This window comes from Lathamus discolor, chromosome 2 (assembly GCF_037157495.1).
Source record: "Lathamus discolor isolate bLatDis1 chromosome 2, bLatDis1.hap1, whole genome shotgun sequence".
Lineage (NCBI taxonomy): Eukaryota > Metazoa > Chordata > Aves > Psittaciformes > Psittacidae > Lathamus > Lathamus discolor.
The window spans coordinates 122,585,674-122,600,558 of record NC_088885.1 but is presented as its reverse complement, the minus strand read 5'-3'; positions in this window follow the sequence as shown (position 1 = coordinate 122,600,558).

Below are 14,885 nucleotides of genomic sequence, written 5' to 3'. Positions count from 1 at the left end.
GATCTTGGAGCTTTCCTGAATACCTAGTTCTGAATTTAATTTTTATTCCTGTACTTTACCTAGAACTTGTTTTTTACAAGTGCTAGAAGAAAAGCTGCTTAAGCTGTTATGTATGAGCAAAATGGTACAGTGTTTCTCTTACATTTCAGTGACATAATTAGCAAGAGGCTGTCATCGATGTCTGTGTAGTTACACTTGTGTGAGATAAGATCAAGGTCTGTTCCAAAGAGACATGTGTGTGAGGAAAGATCAAGATCCATCCAATTTTTCAGTCACCACAAAACCAGACAAGCTATCAAAAAGCCCCACCACTTAACTGATCTCTCTCCCTAACTTCTGAAAAAGAAAAAATGGTTTTAAAAATTAAAAGGGAATCCCTCGGTGAACAGCATATTGCATTTAAAGAAAGCTGTTTGGAAAGTTATGAACTATTTATAGCAAAACAACTATTTCACCCAGCCACTCTCTGGGTTCAGCATTATCAGATTAAACAAAGTGGAGAGCAGCAGCCAGAGCATTCCTTTGTCCAGGGGCTGCTCAAAGTCACATTGCAGGACCTGGATGTTAATCAGCACAACGGATGACCAAGTTGCTCGTTTTGTGAGCTTGCATTTCATGCATTGATAAAAGCTACATTTTACACGGCACAGTTGCAACCCCAGGATGAGATCCCAAAATCTGAATACAGAGAGTTTCTGCATATTTGCTTAAAGGACATTTGTGACAAGAGAGATGCTTTTCATGTGTATTAGACTTGTCTGTACATGATGCAAAGGAGAGTTTGTTAAACAGCCTCCTTCTGTATTCACTGTGGAGCTGGAGGTGAGAAAAGCTACCTGCGGGGCAGAGTACCTGGTGATTGATCAGCCTAGGAAAACCTGGGAAAAGGAAGGCGCCACAGAAAAACAAGTCCTAGAGTTTTGAGGGGTAATCTATGGGTTCAAGTTATGCATTTCTCAAAGAAATTAGAGTTGTGTTAAAGATGGATTTCAGACATAAAAATAAAGTAACTGTTATTTGCTTTGCTCTTGCATTTACTAGACCATATTAGGGTAACTCTGATGATATCAACTGAATTCCACTGATGCAAAATTGATGTAGGCCATTGGGAAACCAGGACAGTATTTTATATTTAAGGTCTCAAATTAATGCTGGTATTAGCATTTTCTTGCATAAATCATGGTTTTAGTTACAATTGCCTCTATGGGCAAACTAAGGGAGCTAGGTGTATTGAAGTGTGACACTGACACTGGGGCAGTGTAGTGTAAGGATTGGTTGCCTTCCTAGCTTTAACAGCAGGTAGTAAAGTAAGGAGACTGTGGCAGGGGGGTTGGAACTAGATGATCTTGAGGTCCTTTCCAACCCTAACTATTCTATGATTCTATGATTCTAACCTTGCCTTGAACACTTCCAGTGATGGAGCACCTACAAGCTATCTGGGCAACCTATTCCAGTGTCTCACCACTCCATCATAACAAATTTCTTCTTTGTATGCAATTTAAATCTATCCTTTTTCAGTTTAAAACCATTAACCCTTGTGCCATTACTACAGTAAAAAGTCTGTCCTAATCTTTCTTTTAAGCCCCTTTTAAGTACTGAAATGTTGCAATAAGGTCCCCTGGAGCCTTCTGTTCTGCAGGCTGAAAAATCTAACTCTCTCAGGCTTTCCTTATGAGGAAAGGTGTTCCAGCTCTCTGACGATTTCTGTGACCTTCCTCTGGAGCACTTGTACCAGGTCCAAGGATAAGTGGCAGGTAGCTGTGACCCACCAGCTTTGTTTTCTAAGAGTTTATGGAAGTTAAACTGTCCCTTCTACTGCTCCTTTTCTGACTCTCACCTCCACTAAGATGCTTCATTGGAAATAAGGCAAATTCTTAATAGGTCAGTTCCAGTCTGCTCTAGGAGAAAATTGGATTAGACCAAGGAGATAAAATCTGTCCCTTCAGGTTTTTTTATAGGATCCTGAAGCATTTAATGTCACAAGTTATGCTATTTGTTTTCATTAAAGTTTCCTACTTTTTTTTTAACTTATTTAAGTGGATTACCACCCTTTATGCCCAGGATGATGCCAAGGTGAGGGAGATACAGTCCTTTTGTGTCAGATATTGCTGTCAAAAAACAATTTGCCAATATTCACTCTAACAAAAAACCAAATTTTTTAACTGCATTTCAGAGTTTTCTGATAGTGAGCTGAGCTATAGCCATGGGTTACAGCTTACAGGAGAGCAGTGTTGACACTATCTGAATCATAGCCCAGATCATGGGGTTAGCAATCCACTGACTTAAAAGAATCTGATTTACATCAGTAGATAATATGTTTCTCCTACTTACCTTGACAAGAAATGTAATGCTCCATAGCTACCCAGTTTGTCATTGTGCTTTCTCAAATGATACTGATTTCTCCTGATTCCCAAAGGTACAACAGAAGCACCTTCTCCATTTTCACCCCCTCCCACACGTGGCAATTTCACTTTCTCTTCTGGTGGTATGCTCAGCTCTGATCCATCTGCCCGTTTTTCAGATGTTTACATCTTTGTTCTACTTTGATGGGGTTTTTTTCCAATGAAGATGTTGGCCTTTTTCCCCTATCTTGAATATTTGTTGGAGCATGTTGGCACACTGGACTCTTTATTAGTCTCAACAGCTGTTTTTCTGTGCTGCGACTCTTTGTTCCCAAAGGACTATTTGCTCTCCTAACGTCTTTTCACAGCCACTTACAATGAATCATTTGTCTAAAGAAAAATGCAGCTTTAAACAAGGAAAATTACAAAAGCTTGAAAAACAACATATTAATAAAAAAAGAAAAAGGAAATTTTCATTGAAATTGTGGTGTCACCTACCAGTTTGGTTTATTCATGGCATCCCTAAGAAGAGAATGAGAAGGGACAGAGAGTAGCTTTAGTATGTGTAAAATATTGAAAATCTTCAGACTAACAGCTTGTATTTTTGCCTGACCCTCAAAAATAAAATTTAGTTAATAATAAAATGTATAATAACACTTACTAACCAAATAAAATTAAAATAATATCTTTAGGAAGCATGTACAGCACTTTCCAGTGCTGAAGATCTTAATACGCTTTACTGCTCTCTTTTCGGTTACAGATTCTGGATTAGCATTCAACCCCTATTTGCTTGCTCTACGTCCCCTAGAAAATTGGCCAAAACCTGATCTCAGTAATGATGACGCTTCTCTGAATCATTCTGTTCTTGCCCACTTAGCTGTCCCTGCAGCACCATTTGCCTCTTGAAGCACTGTCTTCATGTCCATTTGGCCCTTCCCCATCAGCTTCAGTTCCAGAAAGATTTTGGTTGCCTCTATCTACCAAGTGTTTTCCATTCAATCTAAAGCTATACGCCATGTGAAATTTCATCCACAGCTTTTAAATGGGAAGGCACTAGGGTTTGGTCCTCACCTGGTATTGATACGCATCACTGTTATGATTTGTATCATTATATAATACCTAAACTCCTAGCATTCATACAGATATTAGCTGCCAAAATCGTGCCAGAAAAGAAGGGAGTGGGCAGGAAGGGAGGGAAAATGGTAATCTAGAATGATTTCATCTCAGAGTGTGGGTGTCATCTCATTAAATTTCTTTTGAAAAAATATTTTGATGTTAACTGTGGAAAACATCTTTGAGTTATGCTGTGCTTAGTAGGGCAGGGTAGGATGAACTCGTATCTATAGGAACGGTTCTTATGGCATTTTGTGGCCTTGGGGTACTTTAGTAGGAACCCCCACTGGAAATGGAGTGGTCAAACATAGAAAGGGACATACCCAGCTCCATGAACTAATGTCAAAAGAGTGATGAGAAAAAACTGACTCTTGTCCTTGGCTGCAGCATCCTGGCATCCTCCACAGACAGTGGGGAGAAGTACAGCCTTGAGTGATTTGCCTGAGATTATGAAGGACACATTTTACACAGTTGGGAACAGACCATATGTCTCCTGAGCCACAAGCTAACATGTTAACATCTGGGCAATCTTTCCCCTGTGCATAATGCTCTGCATCCTAAGAAAGATGTAAAGCCATGTTGCACACAAGAAAACCAAGAGGTAGACTACAATGTTCCCAGTGTCCTGAGTGTAATTCCCCTAGGCTTCAAGAGCACAATCAGGACCTAAAAAGTGTATTATATCTTTATGTTTTTTGTAAAGAACAATCCCTCTGTGAGGGTTCCCAACAAGTGTTTCTCATATCCCAAATCAAATAGATTATTATAGAATTATAACAGATTATTATAGAATCACAGAATGGCTGAGATTGGAAGGGACTTCTGGAGAGCATCTGGTCCAACCTCCCACTCAAGCAGGGCCTCCTAGAGCTGGTTCCCCAGGACTATGTGCAAACAGCTTGTGAGTAGCTTGTCTCCCATAGGGACATTCCAGAGTTTCTCTGCAAAACCCACACTAGGGCTCGGTCACCCTCACAGTGAAAAAGTGTTTCCAGATGTTCAGGGGGATCTTCCCTCACTTCAGTTTGTGCTCTTCGACTCTGGTCCTGTCATTAGGCAGCACAGAAGACAGCCTGGCTCCATCCTCTCTGCATCGTCCCTTCAGGTGTTTGTACATATTGATAAGATCCCCTTGAGCCTGCTTTTCTCCAGGCTGAATAGTCCCAGTCTTTCCTCACATGTGGGATGCTCCAGTTTCTTACCCATCTCTGTGACCTTTCCCTGGACTTCCTCCCATAAGTCCATGCCTCTTTTGTACTGAGGAGCCCATACCTGAACACAACACCCCAGGCCTTACCAGTCTTGACTATCATGAACATCTCCTGCCTCCCTATAGCCCTTCTCTAAGGTACTATATTCTCCCAGTGAATCTAAACAAGTTGAGTATCACAGGTTGGTGTCCCTTAAGTCCTGATGCTCCTGTAAACCTTCACGAGGGAGCGGTTACTTCTCATCAGTATGAAAATAGTGAATGTTTGTGACTGTAACAGCTGCGTGGGGAATCTGATGGTTTCTCACACTTTCCCGGGATGTGATCTCCCTGCTCAGGTACAAAGAATAACATTTCTTTCAGTTCACTGAAAGCAATACATTGCACATTCCTACTTCCCTCATATAATAGTCTTCTGGTTAGCTTGAGTCAGTTACAGTCTACCCTCAGGCCACATCTAGCTGTCCAGTGGTGGTAATTTAGCTGTGGCACAGCACAAATCACAGCAGCAATTCAACTGGTCTTTGCAGCTTTGCACAGTATGTAGGACAGGCATGTCTGTAACACCGAGCTGCAATTGTCCTGTTGTTGCTACAAGCTAGCAGGCATGACGAGAGACTGAAAAGGTTTTCTCAGAGATGTAAAAAGAGCCTCATTATCTTTTGACCTGAAATGTGCAAAATGAATTGCCTACCTGGATATTAAGAAATAGGACCACATGCCGAGGAGAGTAACTTAACTTGTAAAGAAAAAGGTTTAACAAAGCATCTGGGAACTTAATGACATTGCTTCAATTTTAATCCAGATCACAGTTTTGAAGTATTCACTAGCCACTGCAAAGCCCTATAGGAACATGAGGCCTGACGTGTGGCATCTTTAAGAAACAGCAGGCTTCAAAGGACTTCCATGTCAGTCATCACACTACTCCAAACGTCACCACGCAAAAAGTTCTCCAATAATATAGAAGCTTCTTGCAGCAGAAATTATCAGCAGCATGCAAAACATTAATTCTGACCCCCCAAGCCTCATAGTCAAGCTGTATGTAGAAATCTGATAGCACAAGATAATAACATTTTGTCTTAAAATCCTTAAATGCACTGTAGAAGTTGTGTTACAACATCTGCACAAAGATACGCAGAAGAAACAAGACATATTATCATGGCATTTTGTCCTATATTCTTAATAAAATGACATTCAAGTGATTTGCTCCCCATTTTAAAGTTTAAGTTCCTTTTTAAAATGCAAAATGCAGTTGTGTTGTATTAGAGCCCTGTTAGTGACCGACTTCTTTCTGCTTTATACATGATGTCAGAGAAAGGCATCCATAGCATCCTGTGGAGTGGCAGTGGGGGAGGAAGGTAAAGAGAGAAAGCTGGGCAGGAAAGAAGGAAGGAGGAAATGAATGCAGGGGGAAAGTAGGGAGGCAGTGAGGGAAGGAAGGAATGAAAGGAGGGAGTGAAGAAGGGAAGAAGGGAGGAAGGTTAGAAATGAAAAAGGGAGAGATTTCTGCACTGAGGAATCCATTAAATTCTCCTGGCTTTTTCTCTCCTTCCTATTGAAGTCTGAGCACAAACACAAAGGCCTCACACAGACGCTTCTCACAAAACTGTAGAAATAAAGTTTAATATAATCTGATGATACCTTGTGGGCTTGTTTTCTCAGTGAAGGAACATATCAGACTTAAGAAGTTTATTTCTATAAATCCTATTGAAGGAAAAAAAATAATCAAAACCCCAAACCTGTTTGGAAATTCTCAAACTAGCACTCAAGAGGGCAAGGACTTACAACTCATCTGCCAAAAACTATGTGAACTCTGCTCACTGAATCTCCAACTCCATAAAAGACTGATGTTCTTGCTTTGTGTTTTTTTTTAACTAGTAGGACCTGATTATCCTATCTTGTTTGTGTGTGTACTGGACACCACAGCAATGGGCTGTGGGAGAGAATAATACTCACCTGCCAAACAATAGCACAATTGCTTCAGTAACTGCACATTTAAATCAAGAATTGCATTTATTTACAATCTTAGCTTGAAGGAAATTTTCTCCAGCCTTTTATGACATTGCTTATTTGCATTTTAACTGACATGGTCCTCTTCTAGAACATGAGGAGGCTGCTGTTACATGTTGAAGTGAAGCCGCCTCTGTGTTCAAAGCACATAGAGCTTAAGGAATTATGACCCAGTGTGATGGGTGGATTCTACAGTTTCTCCATTGCTTAACTCAATTACGCAGCTTACACTACTACTCAGCAGCATTCAGCGCTACTCAGTATGAGTATCTGGTCTCTGCAGCAGATTAGAAGTTATAAATGATGATGCAAAAGAGTAAGAAGGTTTTTGGAAAAGGCTGTAATATCTTTAATTGGTTTGTATATGCATTACAAAAGCCTGATTTTTAGGAAATACAAGTTTTCAGTTGGATGAATCAACAGAATTCTTAAAATGATCGGCAGCATTTTATAGCAGATACACATCAGACCTGATCATGTTAACAACACAAGCTGCCCCTTATAAACTTTGAGCTGGAATACAGACTGCAAAACAAGGAAAGCTCTATAAGGCTATCTGACAGATCATTATAACACTTTCGCTATGCAATGCATGTAATAATACTGTTACATAATATGTCATTTAAATGTTGGCATTGCATTAACTTTTAGTATTGGAGAAAATCCATGTTACCATTTTATTATTTGGAAAGCACATGAGAGCAGCTTTTCTGTAATTTAATTTTCCCTTTCAAATATGATCCAACCACGGTTTTGTGATGGACAGTGAGTAACCATCTGATCCTTTACTTCATTATTCCTAGAGCTTTTTCAGACTGAGGAATCAGAATTTTGAAAAGGGAAAGCTCCTTTTTTCCTATGACCTTCCCCATGCTCCCAGGATTAAACCATTGCAAACAGAACTAAGTACAGGCCAGTAGCACACGTGGTATTTCTCCAGATGTTATTTGCTCTCTGTTTATTATCCATATGAAGTTGTCGCTGAACACCCTCACGGCTTGCAGAGATCACAACTTAATTCTTGACTTCCTGCAGCAAAGGATCGACATGGTAGGCACAATTCACCTCATTTTTTCCCTACACCCATTATTCATCACTGCTTGTCACTGGAAAAACACAATATTTGACTGACCCTGCACGTTCCTTCATTCCCCATTCCTCTTTGGGTTGAATACACCTGGTCAAAATATGTGCCAATTTGATGAGGAGCACAACTGGTGACTACTTCTGTTCAGCAAGCTCCTATCTGTTGGCAGTTGGCTGGAGTCCTTACTTGGTTTTAACACTTTCCACTCCATGCCTCTCACCTCTCCCCTGCTTTCAAATTGTATCTGGACTTTTCCTTCCAACTTGAACTCTTTTCCCTGCTTGCCCTGATCCTGGGCTGCTGAGCTGATTTTTCCAGCCTTCATGCCCACCTTCAGGAAGAATTGCAGCTGGTGATGGAGAAGGAAAACAGGAGGGGAGGAAGGGGTAGGAAAGTGAGGAATGGGGGAAACAGGGGTGGGGAGGAAAGGAGGCAAGGGACTAGGGTAGGGAGGAGAGTAGACAGGAAAGGCAGAAAACAGGAAGGCAGGATGCAAAGAAGCAGGACAAGGAGAAGCGGAGGCAGAAGAGGCAGGGTAGGTAAGAGGCAGGAAGCAGGACAAGGAGGAGAGGCAGGGGAAAAAAGGGAAGGAGAGAAGGAAAGGGTAGTAAGAGAAGTAGGGCAGGCAGGGCAGGGAGGAGAAGCAGGAGAGGCAAGGGAAGTAGGACAGGCAGGGAAGGCAGGGATCAGGGCGACGAGGAGAGGCAGGGCAGACAGGGAGCAGGGGAAGGAGGCAGGGAGGCAGAGTAGTGAGGTAGGACAGGCGGGAGAGGCAGCCAGGGGAGGCAGGGAGCAGGATAAGGAAACAGGGAGGGAGCAGGCCAGGTATGATGCAGAGGAGGCGGGGAGCAGGACAGGAAGGGAGCAGGGTGTCAGGGCAGGCAGGAGAAGCAAACTGGAGGCACGGGACACGGAGACAGGGGAGGCGGTGAGCAGGGGAAAGAGGCAGTCGGGGCAAGAAGATCAGGCAGGAGGCAGAAAAACAGGCAGGAAGCAGGAGATAGTGTGGGCAGGAAGCAGGGCACGCAGGGAAGTGGGGAGGCAGGAGGCAAATGGCAGGGAGCAGGGCAGGCAGGAGACCGGGCAGGGAGCGGGTCAGGCAGCAGGGCAGGAGGCAGGGAGCAGGGCAGAGAGCCGGGAGGGAGCCGGGCAGGGAGTAGGAAGGGAGCAGGCAGGGAGCAGGCTGGGAGGGAGGCAGGGAGCAGTCAAGGAGCAGGCAAGGAGCAGGGCAGGCAGGGAGCAGGCAGGGAGCAGGCAGGGAGCGGGGCAGGGAGCGGGGCAGGGAGCGGCCCCTGCTCGCAGCGCAGCGGGGCTGCGGCCGGAGCTGTCCGCTCGGCGGTGCTGAAACGCCGCAGCCGGGCCCGGCGGCACGGAGGTGGGGGGGAAGGGGGGGGGTGTCTGGGATCGCGGAGAGCCTTCCTGCTGCAAACCGAGAAAAGACGAATGCAAATACCTGCACAGCGCCAGGCAGCCTGCCGTGGGGCCGCGGGGGCTGCGGGGGACGGTCGGGTTTTTGTCCCCCTGTAGGTGTCCTTGCTGTCGAGCTGGGTGGGTGCGAAAGCTCTCCCGGCTCCCAGGTTCGGGCTCAGATCTCTCTAGAAAACTGTGAATGAGCGAGCGCCAGCTCCACGGGTATGATTTTTTTTTTTTTTTTTTTTTTTTTTTTTTTTTGGTAGGAGGCGTGTGCACCACAGCCTGGGTCCTTCCACTCGGCGGCTGCCGTCCCCCTGGGTCCTAAGCCCTCCTGACGCCCGCACGGCTGCCTCCCGGCGCTCCCCGGCCGCTGGCTCGGCGCACCGCCACCGCCGAGGGACGGTGACAAAGGAGCTGCGGGCTGCTGACAGCCCGGAGAGCCGCAGCAGCAGCACAGCCGGCCGCTGCTTGCTTAGCAGCGACGGCTTTCACCTCGTGGCATGGTCTCCGCCGCCTGTTTTCTCACATCACCCCTCTCCCAGCGAAACTCGGGGGGAGCAGAACCTCATGCGGCATTTACAGCAGCCACAGAAAGGGTAATCCTAATGTACCGTGTGTTATAGATGGGCTGCCTTAACGAACATGGCAGCCAGCGTTTGTAAGAGAAGTTTGGCTGGGTCTGGCTACAGGTACATCTAGCTCAGGGTGCTGTCGCCAGCAGCAGCCACAGCAAATGACTGGTGAAGAACATAACGCCAGTACAAGCTTCACCCCTTCACTCTCTCAACCCCTCTCCCAAGCATTTTAAGTTCAGGGATTTCCCCAGCAATGTGGTGCCTGTGTTTTTAGGATGACCTCGTTCTCCTTGAACTTTCACAGGGTCTCCTAGGACACTTACAAATTTCTAGAACATCCTTCCGTAACATCCTTTGACAAGGATCTCCACAGGCCATCTGCCTACTTCACAAACTATCACCTCTCTTTTGTGATAGGGATCTCTTAAGCTTTAGCTAGCATTGTAGAAAGGACATGAGAGGGGTAGGTGTCTCATTAAGTTAGGTCCCGAAAACCACTTTCTGTATGAGCCTTGTAAGATCTTTTCTAAGCTGTACTTGGAAGATACTGGGTGACTTAGTGGCTTTGGCAACCAAATTCATATGCAACTGCTTTTAGCAACACAGCAAACAAATGTACCAGCAAAGCACATTTCTTCTTCTGCTACCCCTATTCACTCCACATCGTGGAGCATAATTCCTGGGAAGTGGTGGATTAATGTCAGCTGACTGTCTTGGTCTCTTTTCTTTGGACAGCCCTCTTGCGCCAGTTACTGAAAGATCTTGCATAGCAAAGAACCGGGTGATAAATACTAAAGATAGGAAACAACTTCTATATATGAAATGTCTGAACAGTAGGATTCTTCAGCATGGAAAAAAAGAGATGAGTAAGTGTGGATAAAATAGTGGTGTGGTTTTTTCATAATTTACAATATTTCATAATAACGAGCAGCATGAGGAAGATAAATTGGAACAATATCTCAATCTCATTTCCAGTTCAAGGAGTAGGAGAAAAGAAACTCACAAGGGGCCAGTTTAAATCAAACCAAAGGGCATACTTCACAAAATATTCAGTGGAGCTGTAGAACTCATTTCCACAGGAACTCAGGCTTCAGAGATTTGTTGGACATATTCATGAAAGAAAAATACATTAAGGGCTTTTAAATGTGAAGTCATGACCTCTGGCTCAGGAAGTCCCTGTTCCACAAATTGCTGAAGGCTGGCGTAATATGTGGGAGAGAATTACTGTATCCTTGCCCTGCTCTTATTCTTTGCCTTAGCTGTCCACTGCTAATCACCACTGGAGATTGGCACTGGGCTAGATGGACCTTGGATATGAACCATTACTGGCTGCTCTTATAGTCCTACATACAAAGTAGACACAGCAGGAGCCCTTTCAGCTTTTCTTTCCCTTGAAAGGGGAAGAGCCAGTGGTTTTGTCCTATTTGAAAGAGCGTACATCCAGAGTCACTTGCTTTTTAAAGGAAACCCCACAATATTCGTAAGCAAAGGCAAAAGGAATCTGTGGGGAAGATGCCTTGTGCTTTAAGAATCATTTCCATACACAACCACTAATTTAACCCACACCAGGTCTGAAACTGGCATACAATGTGTTTGCATCCCGTGACTCAATCACATTGACTGGAAGAGCTGAAGCAACAGCTCAAAGGCAGAGCTCAACATTCTCACAAGAGCATTTGTCCCAGCACTTGATGGGAGAACATTTCTAGCCCCAGGGAAGTTAGTAGTCAGTTAGTAAGTAGTCTGATTAGATCATTATTTTTTGCATAGAGATCAGTTTGGAAATAAAACAATAAGCACTCCATTTTCATAATCCTGTTGCAAGCTTCCACTCTTGCACATATGATAAAGATTAATGTACTAGCTACTGTAACTATGCAGAACTTCCCTGGGAATTGTTAATAATATTAAGTGGAATGAACATGAGTCTATAAACCAGCTTCCTTAGGCAGTCAAATGAGTTGCCAAATTTGATGTATGCTTAATATCTAGGGATTTAATATTTTTATTTGGTTTGTTAATTGAAGTTGGGGTTGTTGGTTTTTTTTTTCCTTTTGTGCTGCTTTTAGGTGACCAGTGCCTGCTGATCCGCTGGGTGATGGACATGTAGCACAATGCTATGGTAGAAGCAAGCCTATTACAGCAGGGCCTTATATTGATCCCACTGCAAATATTCTCAGGTTTCTTTCTTATCACCACTTCATCACTTTCTTTCTGGAAAGTCTTCTCTGTACACTGAGGTCATGCTTCAGGTCTTCTCATTCTTTTCTTTGCCCTAGTCATTACACTTCATCTGAAGTTATGATCTCAGAAACAGCAGGCCTGAAGGTATAAAACCTTCAGTTTCATAAAGGTATGTCAGGGACGTTAGGAACACCCTTGCTGATGTGCACAGGCTGGAGCTGCATCCTTTTCTCATCTGCAGTGTTGAATATGCCTAGCTAAGGGGAGAAAAATGTGCCTGTAGTCATGGTTTGTCACTGAAGACATTAGAACTGACTGAACATGCAGAGAGAACAGATCAGTTTGGAGGGGGGAGGATATTTTATGCAGCCTTTTAGGAAAGTGAAGTAGAACTTTGATATTAATTTTAGTCTAACCTGGTCCTCCCTGTCATCACACATCTTGATTCTCTGTTTTAATGTAGAGCAGTGAAATAACAAACTTGGATAGAGTATATTTTCACCACCTGTAGAAAGGATCCATGGAAGAGCAGAGTGGTTGGGTGCTCCATGGTGTAGGTGTGATAAACAGTTTCTACTGAATCTACTGTCTTTGCAGCAAAACATTTTGTCTTCACTCAGTGACATTGCTGTAATTTTGACTCCCAAGAAGTGCCATGAAGCTTGGAGCTAGTTTGCATTTTTTTCAGCTCTGATATTTTTTTCTCTTTGATACAAAGCGCAAAACTATTGAAATATTTTAATTCATCACAGTAAAGAAGTAGAAAACTGTTGTTACTCTGCTTTCAGACTGAAACTCATATATATATCTACATTACACAAAAGCATATTGATATTTAGCATCTTACAGGTGAGGGTGTGAACTATTGTGAATGGTGTGCATATATGAGGAGACAAACAAATCTTTGGTGTAATTCAGTATATATCTAGCATCACTTACTTTTTCAACATGATTTCTCTAATATTTACAATGTTCTTTACAACTTGTGAATAGGGTGTTTGAGAAAAAAGAAATAATATAGGATGTTCCTGTATCTTTAATGAACAATTTGCTGCAAGTTTCTAAAATTAACAGTTAATTTTAATAATTAATTGGGAGCTCATTCTTTCTCCCTAATCTACAATTACCATCTAGTTTTATTTCCTTTGAAAGTAACTGCATTGAAAACCCCAATAGATTAAAAAATAATAATGCTAAAACTGCTTAGACCTAATAAATCATTATTCTTAAGGGAGAAGTAACTCTTAGATCACAGTTCAGAGGGATTCATGTTATAAATCCTCCCAGGTTTTTTGAACCTTTAAAATATTTCATAATTTATACCCAAGAATGCAAAACATATGCAAATGGATTGTTCATATGATTTATTCAACGAAAAGGGTCCAGTTTTTGATGTTTTCACTCTTGATGGAGAGAATTTGTTCTTTTGCTGAGTTCACAAGCTATTGCCACTTCTGACACTCTCAGAATAGTGTGTAACTAGGACACAAGCAAAGTTTAGGCCCTGAGCATGTAGAGGGGTGAACCAGAAATGTTCACATCTCCATAGGAGTCCTAGGAGCTGGCAAGGAGTACCAGCAGAGAGCTGGAGGCCAGCAGCACTAGCCAGGTAAAGTCAAGCTTTCAGAACTGTGACACAGAATTTCCCCCCTCAGCTCTTGCCTAACTCTGAACTGGTCTAAATCCCATAGCTGGCTTACTGTGGGATCATAAAGTTCCTCATGTAGATCCAGCCTGAGTAGCTTGGTACCAAAGATCAATCAGCATTCAAAAAACAAGTGTCTCTCTGATGGCCTAATCATTCAGGTGTTGCAAACACTGACTTTAGGCACAGATGTGTTGTATAAGTCAGGTGCAGGTTTGGCCTTGCTTTTACTTGGCAGCACTCACTGCGCTGACTTTAGTGAAATACTTGTGATTTAAACCACCTGGGGACCTGCTTCTATCGAGTTCAAGTATTCACAAAGTCAGTGCTAATCTGTCTAAACAATAATGGTGCTGTCTTGCTAGACCATTAAGTGTCCTTTTGCAGAGGGAAATAAATTATGAGATGTCATGTTTTGCATAGCTAGCACCTAATGATACAACTTTTTAAGAATAACACATCAAAACTTAGCCTTACTGCCGGAGAAAGTGACTGTCAGAGCTAATGTTCTTCCTATCCAGGAGTAAGACAACCTGAGATAGGAAGGAATGACAAAGAAAAATCCTCACAGAGAGGCAAGTGGTCCAGAAAGTAGATGGGTCTAGCAAGAAGGTGTAGGATGGCTGTTACAGAATTAATTCAGGAAAATCCTCTCAGGAAAAACCTGGCTGCTTTCTGGTGCTTAGTCTATTGGGATTAATTGAGTTTGCACATAAGGAATACTTAAGTCTGAATTCTAACATACTGATCTTGGGTATGATTTGTTAAAAACTTGAAATACATGCACTGTTTAATATTAATTCTCCAGTTAATTCCTTAACTTCCCAAACTCTGTTGTATGTTTTCTTCAAATTGTAACTTGCTACTATGTGTTTGTTCAAAATAGCTTGAATTGTTGAGCTCAAAGTGCAAGAATATAACTTCTGAAATGACAAAAAAGGATATGAAGGCTGGTAGTTTGACTGGAATACTTAGAGATGAGAGGAATAATAGGATACTCATCTGATTGCTTAGTTTGTTATGTGATGATTTATTTCTGAAATATTTTAAAATGAATGATGTTCATAAATGCATACAGCTTGGGATAGCAATAAGATAAATCAGCAACAGTAATAATGACTGTGAGCTCTTGCATGTGTAAACAAGCATATGTGCAATATAAATTCAATTATCTTAATGTCACTGAGGATATAGAATAATTTCACATTTGCGACTCAATAGCTGCAGAGAGTTTTGTTGGAAATAAGAACAGATGGAGGACACAATCTTATTCTAGATAGCTGAAGACTATTGAAAACCAAAGTAT